The following is an 8,504-nucleotide window of genomic DNA, read 5'->3' on the forward strand; positions in this document are numbered from 1 at the left end:
TTATTCCAGAATGCGTAATCTAATTACAAAAAACGATCATGCATCTCGTGGATTCAAGTGTAATACGTGTTAGCCAACTCAAGTGGGTGATTAAAATCGTAATAGTTCGAGACTGTTGTCCAACCCCCAATCCACCCGCTGATTAAAATGGCAAAAGAAAAGCGTACACATAATCATAAATCATAATATCTTTACAGTTCTATATATATGTGCCTTGTACGATATAGAATTGAGGTAGGCCAAGGCCAATCTGGGTATATAGTGATAAGTCATCGTCAAGCCATAAACAACATTATCTTACTTTGTTTTTCACGGCAATCCATTGTCTTTTAACTCCAATGTTGTACCTTTTTTTAACGTCATTACATCCCATGTTGCATTAAAAACTCCAATTATCCAATTATCTTACCCCACATCACCCTATGAATTATCTTCTTTGTCCTTTCACACACACCAAAACACTAAAAACTGAATCGAATCTCTATAAATTCTATCTAAACTTGCATATAGATACACACACACACTCACCCACACACATACCCACGCACTCGATTTTCTCAACACAATAATTAATCCGTTCTCTTTCTCTTCCTGTGCAGCTTTATTTGAGTGAAGACATGGGGTTGCACCTAGTGGCTCTGGCGAAGGTGAAACTCCTAGGGGTTTCTAAGCTCCATGGTGCACCATTTGTAGCCATCTTGGCATGGCCATTCTTTCTAAAAGTAGTATTGAGTTTGAAACCTTTTCAAAATCTTATCATGTCTGTGGCACAAGAGTCGAGGCTTTTTGTGTTTCAGTTGAACCAGATAATCGGTTTTCAAGCTGCTGGTAGATCTAGAGCTGATCATGGATTTGATGGAAATAGGAGAAGATGGGAGCGAGTTATCCGATTAGTGCAGGAAAGGCTGCCGAATGTTGGCCGGTCGATGCCGTTTGAAGATTATGACCAAAGCTTGCAAGTTCTCTCGATTGTAGCCTTTTGAGGTGCCCTATTCATTTCATTCTAGTAATAGTTAATTAATTTATCACGTTTATCATTTAATTAGTACATTATACATACATATACATCGGGTTTTAATAATATATTTTGAACTTTACTGAATACTGATGTGCCTTGTTTTTTACGTACATAAGAGAGTGAGAACAAAGTTCATGGCTTTTCCCAATGCAAAAGAAGAGGACAGCAGGGGTGCATTGATTTTGTTTTTTCTTTATCATTTGTCATCCCTTGTATCAGTTTTATACATTTGAAGCTACCAACAAGAGACTACTTCATCGCACAAGACACCTTTTTGATAATCGACCTCACAAAAAAATGTTTTCAGAAAGATTCATAATTTATAGAGCTTAAACAAACTGGTGATATATATAGATTGGTCAAACGAGAGCAAACTGTACTCAAAAGCTTACAATCTTTTAAAAAAAGAACATGAGTATGTTACGAGATAATTACAAAAATGACCAAATACATGCGCATTAGCTGCGCTTTTCAAAATTATTATAAAATAACCATATAATTCTAGAAAATGCCTTACCAAATTCTCTGAGTTTATTATTTATTTATGGAAAATGTTTTCATGTGGGGTACACAAAACACCATCTTACTTTCACACTAAATTATTGCCTTTTTTCCGTGCAAAACTTTAAGTTGAAGTACTCCACACACCATCGTACTTTCGATAACATCTCTACTCCGACATTCAACACCGGTTATTGAGATTTTACATCATTCATTCGGTGACTTTTATTGTGGTGGTGCTGTTGAATACACGGATAAAGTGCTTAAGTGTGATCAATAATTACAACTTTTATCATTCAAGAAAAAAGAATGTATTCCAAATATTGTTAGACATATAATCCTCACTTATTACATAAGAGAGTTTTAGAGTTAACCTTTTCTGTTGACGAGGAAGATGAAGATATTTCGGCTCAAATTAAAGTTGAAATGATGGAAAGATCAAAGATATAGGGGTGAGTATGTTGTTGCAATCCATCCATAGTGAACTTACTTTCATCACGAAACACTTTATATCATTTTTTATTTTCGGTTTAATGTTGTTCCTAGATGATGAATTACTTATATAACCTTTGATTTGGTGCGTTTACCAGCAGGTGCATTATGATTTAAAAACAAAAGCTTTTTTTATTGTTTATTTGTTTAAAATTAAAAGATAAAAACTAATCAATTTTTAATAATCCATTATTTTTCTTATTTTCTTATAAATCCAAAGTTCTTAAATATTTAGACCTTATATTTAATTTTTTTAACTAACCCAAGTAATACATAAGTTTTACACCTAGTGATGTCATATTTCACACCATTTAAGCTAAAATTTGCTTTGTTTATACTAAATAATAATATTCTTCCTTTAATTATTATAGAATTGACTTTAATGATTTCCTCTTCACGATCTGCCAATTTATATTTGCTATGTTCATGTTTATTTATAGTTATAGAATTATGAAAATCAACCACACAATTTGTGAAGGATCACTATTCAATATATGATAATGCGTACAACATTAATTTAGGATAATTACACTGGATATACATAATCTTTTACTAAATACAAATATCTAATACCCCCCTCATTATTAGGGATGGCAAAAAAGCCCAAACCCAAGTGGGAAACCCGAAACCTAATGATTTCGGGTCAGGTAACGGGTCGTTATCAGGTTTTTTATCAGGTTTGAGGCACAGAGTGGGTTATCCTCGCCCCGATCCGCCCTGCATATATATATATATATATATATATATATATATATATATATATATATATATATATATATATATATATATATATATATATATATATATATATATATATATATATGTGTGTGTGTGTGTGTGTGTGTGTTTGAAACCTTTTGATGTTAATTGCACGCATTCAAAGATAAAATATTTATTGTGGACAATCTTTTTAGTTATTAACAATTTGGTGTGAAAGATCAATTTTTTATGTTTTGACCTATTACACGAAACTTAAATCAAATAATTTCTAATATAACCTCTAGTTTATTTTATTACATGAACCGACTATGACCTGCACTTACCAATACTAGCATTCCCTTACTAGCCTATCTCGTTGATCCCCAAACTCTTGAAATCCAGAAGAATACTCCCCGGAATCTTAGCAAGTCCGATAATCCTAATCACCTCCCATGATACCGCACTAAATACTTAAGTCCTTTATGTTGGTGACTGAAATCCATAACCCTTGCCCTAAACTGGTGAATCTTCACCCAACTTCCCATCCTCAAAGAATCTTTGAATTCTAACCATCTATGACCCATGCGATAATAAAATTCCTTAAGTACTTCCAATGACCAAACAACTCATGCAACTATCACCACCATCTTCTTGCTATCGCTCCTTACGTAGCAACGGTAATGATTGAACCCAAAGGCTCTTCCATGGACAACTGTCGATCATACTAGAACAAACGCCAATACAACTGAACTCTAACTTCATTGGAGAACTAACCAGCTAATTCCAACATAAACCTCCCAAATGATACCCCTGAATTGATCCCACCAATGAATCAGAACATCAATCGAACAAATTGAAACCCTTTAAGCAAGATACAACTCACTAATAACTTTTGGCATGCAAAACTGGCATATAACAATTCTTGAAGATATAAACCAGATAATAGCAAATAAACAAACCAAAGATAATTCTTACCCAAACCAGTACAAAATTCCCAAGCAATATAAATTCTAAAAAAAAAACAAGAAGAAAGCAAAAGATAACATACCCGCAATAGCACCTGTTGGAACCCTGACCTCCTCTACCTATCGAGGTACCCGTGATGGAACCTGAGCTTCCCCAACCATTAACCATGGGCAATATGCCATGATATGACCAGGCTGATGACAACAATGGCACAATTCTACCTCCAGTGTGCATTCTTGGCGAAGGTGGCCCTTCTGTCCGCACCTGCCGCACTGAGACCTGCCGCTCACATGCTCATGTTCCCCTTCATCCTTCATACAACCAACACGGTCCATCAGGTCTCTAACACTAGTTATTGCAACGTCTAACTGCTCAAATTACTGAGTCAGACCATGAGTCCGCTTCCTCTTCTCCAATTGCCCCAAATCAATCTTCCGCTCCTGGGTAACCCCGACCATCCGATCGTCCGCCAAGGTCCAGCCCTCGAACCTGACAACCAATCTATTAGTGACACACCCAAAGATGTTGGGTAACTCCTCGCGAAACCTCCGCGACAATCCAATCATGAGATAGAACCCCTTGAAAACATGGTGCATAACCCACCTCTGATCCCAAATGACCAAAACTAGCAATATGATCCTCCTTCTTGAAAGATTCTACGACTCCACAAGCTCTGGCCTCCAGATGAGCCCCCAACTACCCCGCTACAATCTCGGCCTGAAAAGCCTGGAGACGGCCATCCAAGAGCTCCAAAATCCCTTCCTTGACCGAACCAAAGATCACAGGAGTCCATTCCAAAATATTGCATGTAATCTCCGATGATATGAACTCCCGCATGCGCTCATCGATCAGCTCAACACCTACACCTGAGCCTAAATCTGAACTCGAACCTCATTCTCGAGTGCTCATCACCATACTGAAAAACAACATGCAAATGATCAGAACATACCCAAGAATCCTCATCCCATAGGCTTCCAAGATTTCTTCAAAACTTTCCCCGATTCGAGTATGAATCCTGTTCTTTCAGTAGTACGGGCCCAATACTACCGTCCACACCTATCCATACTTTCCTCAAGAATCATCCTAAATCCTTTAAGCCACCCTATCAAACTAATACCCAAATACTTGCTACGCAGCGCAACCAAACCCACTGAAGCACTACCTAGACTTTCCTAGGTTCCGGACCTCACCCTGCAATCAGCTACTGACGAACTCCCCATAATGGCAGTTACCCGCCTCATGAATACAATCACAAGCAACAAAGCTTACATAATCCTTCGAGGAACAGACTCATCCCTAAAATGGTTAGACTTAGATGAGAGTTGTGCAATATGGTCAAATTTGTCACTCTGAGATTATCCAACCTTTGCCACATGTGACTTGACATATTCACTTAATAGCTAACTCACATCACTTATGATTTCCACAAATCATAAAGCAAGCAACATTCGAGTAGTAAGATTATAATCCATAGAATAACCAAGAACACCCAATCCCACATACTACAACTCATGCTAGGAACTCCTACTCACACTGTTGATTGCCTTACACATACAAATTATACCCAATCTAGCATCCCATGCTTCTTAGGCCACAAGGCATCACATATTAGGCCAATTTATCACTGACTAATCACAACTATCATGAAAGGCTACAAGCTCGTAGAATAGGCATACAAGGCATCTCTCCTAGTATTTTATCATGTAAACATTGAGTAGATCCTTATCCCCAACTTCTAACACCCTGAATCTAGAAGGTTAACTATGGAATGATGCCAAATTTAAGTTGAACTCGGCGAGTTAGAGGAGCCAACTTGGCGTGTTGAAGATGAAGAATCATGGGAATTTAATGGGTTTACTCGACAAGTTGAGGAGCCTCAACTCGACGAGTCGGCCACTCAGAAGGAAACCCAAATTTTAGGGTTTTGCACCCTATTTAAACACTTTAAGTTCCAAGTGTTGGCCTCATTCCCAGCCCCCATAACCCTTAACCCTAATGTCGAAACCCTAGAGCCTTCTTGAGTGTTGTGAGCTCACTTTGGGTGTGTTTTGGTGTGTTTGAAGCTCTTTGAAGGAAGAGAAGCTTGGTGCAAGGTGGTGGTTCAAGTAGGAGCTTTCAGATCTTGGTTATCTGCTCCATTTTCAGCATATTTCGGGCATAAAGCTCTAACCTTTCTTAGTATTGGCTTAGATCTCTTCTTAGGTTTATTTGTATGCCTTTAGCCGTGGATGGGTGGTTGTTAGGGAATTATAAGTCCCAAGTGTTTATCCTTTTCGGATCTATGATCTTCATGATCTCTTTTGGCATAAAGGTGCCAACTTTATGGTCTTAATGGCTTCATGTATTCATTAAGTCCTTCTTTTGGCCTCTTTTGAGCTTTTGAGCTTCTTTTAGTCATGAATAAGTGTAAAGTTGGAAACTTTACATGGCCATCTAGCTTCATATGGCCATATCTGCATTTTAGAGTTTTGTCCTTGTTGAATAAGTGCTTAATGATTAAGTCCTCACCCTTTTAAGTTTAGTGTTTGGGGTTTAAACCCATTTTGATGGTTCTTAGGGTTAAAGTTGGAAGCCATTTCAGTTAAGATCTGGGTTGAGAATCCCTTAGTTTCGAAAAGGTCAGCTTAATGAATTAAGAGGTTGGATTTATGGTGAACTCGGCAAGTTGATAAGGTTTTGCCTGATCTTTGCAGACTAATGAAGAAACTCGATGAGTTGAAAGATAACTCGGCGAGTTGGGTCAACTTGGACCGTTGACTTTGACTTTTGATTTATGACTTTGAGCAAGTTTGTCCCAAGGGGTCTTTGAGGTAATCTGAATTGTAATTAAGGGAAGTATGGGCTTAGGATAAGGCTCATATGGGATTGGGCCCAATTTGTAAATTAGGCCATTAGTGGGCCTTTGTGGAACTTTTGGTTTTGGGCCTTTTTGGTTTTTGAAGTTGGGCCAGTTTAGATTCTTATTTGGATTAAGGGTAAAATGCTCATTTTACCCCAAGTATGGTTAGTGGGCCTTGGAATGGAATCCATTTGTTGATTTGGTGTAATTTTGATATGTTAGGTCGGAGTTGTCGTCAGGGCAGCAGCTAGGGAACTCTTTCAGCGAGCTTCAGCATTCGAGGTGAGTCTCCTCACTGTTGTATGGGTCGAAGGCACCAATGTCGGCCCATTTGGTTTATGTATTGTAGGAAGACCCAGGGTTAGCCTTTGGCATTATGTGTGAAAGACCAGGAGATAGCTCCTGGCACACTATATGTAAGACCAAAGTCTAAACTCTGGCAAGTAATTAGTTAAGTAGTATAGATTGTATGCTAGTTGTCTTTGTGATGCTTGCATGGAAGACTAGGAGGTGTCTCTTGGCACTTATCTGTAAGACCCAGGTTTGTGGCCCCCAGCCTGGAAAGAAAGACCACGAGGCGGCTTGTGGCATAATGGCAAGACTATGGTTGGCACATAACACTCTTATTGATTATGGTATATGAATGATATGTATGGCTCACGGGTATGTATGATATATATATGGTTTGTTGGATATGTATGGTATATGGTATTTGGGGTACTCACTAAGCTTTGTGCTTACAATTTTCAGTTTATGTTTCAAGTACTCCAGTTTTCAAATGAGAGAGCTCGATACGATCGCAGCCTATACACCCTTGTTTTCTGCAATTTGTGATCTTTGGGAATGACTCTGATAATTATGTATTTGAAATGCTTTTTAAATGTTTAGATAAGTTTACAATAGTATTTTGATTATAACAAAAATGAAAATTTCAACCTTGATTCTTGGGATGTTACAAGTTGGTATCAGAGCCTTGGTTTGAGGGATTCAGGCATACTCTTGGGTATTCCCGAACTCAAACTGAGGGTTTTGTGAAATTTTTAGAAAATGAACATTTAACTAAAAATGAATTTCTAATCAAAGAAAGGTGTGTGATGCGTTCAATCAGCTGAGCTCAAGAAAGCGATTCCTAAAATACCAATACATGATTATTATGTGATATGCTATCATTATATGAATCACATGCTTGATTAGGGCTAAGGATCTACTCAGTACTATATGCTAGGAAAGATGCCTTTATATGCCTGATTGTATGAGCTTTAGTATTGCATGCTAGTCTATATATCTGATAAATGGATAGATTGTATTGATTAGAGTATGTTGGTTAGATTTTCCGTGCCTGAATGTTGCTTGCTTTGTGCGTTGTGGGACTCTTAATGATGTGAACTGACTGTTAAGTGAATATGTTAAGTCACATGTTGCACGGGTTAAATAATCTCGGAGTGATGGACTTGTTCCTATTGCACAACTCTTGTTTGATTCCAACCATTCTAGGATTGAGTCTTTTACTCGAAAGATTATCTGATCCTTGTTGCATGGGATTATATTCATGAGAATGCTAGTTGACATTGGTGGGAGTCGTTCAGCAGCTGAAGGATGGGTGTGGTCGGGAACCTAGGAGAGCCTAAGATATGCTTCAGTGGGTTAGTGATGAGGTTTAGTGAATTTTGTGCATTGGTTTGAGGAAGTAACTTAGAGGATTCGGGAGGATTGCAGAGGAAAGTATGGAAATGTGTGGAAGGCAATATTGAGCCCATACTAATGAAAGCATAGGATCTATACTCGAATCAGCAAGAGCCTTGGAGAATCTAAGGAGCTTGTGGGAAGGGAATTCCGAGCATATTTTGATAATTGGCTTCTGGTATTTTAGTTTGGAGATGAGCTCTCAGGGAGGTGGTTCAGGTTCTGGTTCGGGTTTCGACTCAGGTGCAGGTATTGAGTCGATTAGCGAGCAGTTGTGGGAGTTCATCTCATCGGAGATTTCTCATA

General features: G+C 38.1%; 1 long non-coding RNA gene across 1 annotated transcript; it reads left to right on the forward strand.

Moving 5' to 3' along the window:
- Nucleotides 1–267: 267 nt before the first annotated feature.
- Nucleotides 268–2,105, forward strand: LOC111892900 (uncharacterized). The gene is made up of 2 exons (XR_002850720.3): nucleotides 268–984; nucleotides 1,135–2,105. It is a non-coding gene; the product is annotated as an uncharacterized LOC111892900 (long non-coding RNA).
- The last annotated feature ends 6,399 nt before the right edge of the window (nucleotides 2,106–8,504 follow it).

The sequence above is a fragment of the Lactuca sativa genome, chromosome 3 (genome assembly GCF_002870075.4).
Source record: "Lactuca sativa cultivar Salinas chromosome 3, Lsat_Salinas_v11, whole genome shotgun sequence".
Taxonomy (NCBI): Eukaryota; Viridiplantae; Streptophyta; class Magnoliopsida; order Asterales; family Asteraceae; genus Lactuca; species Lactuca sativa.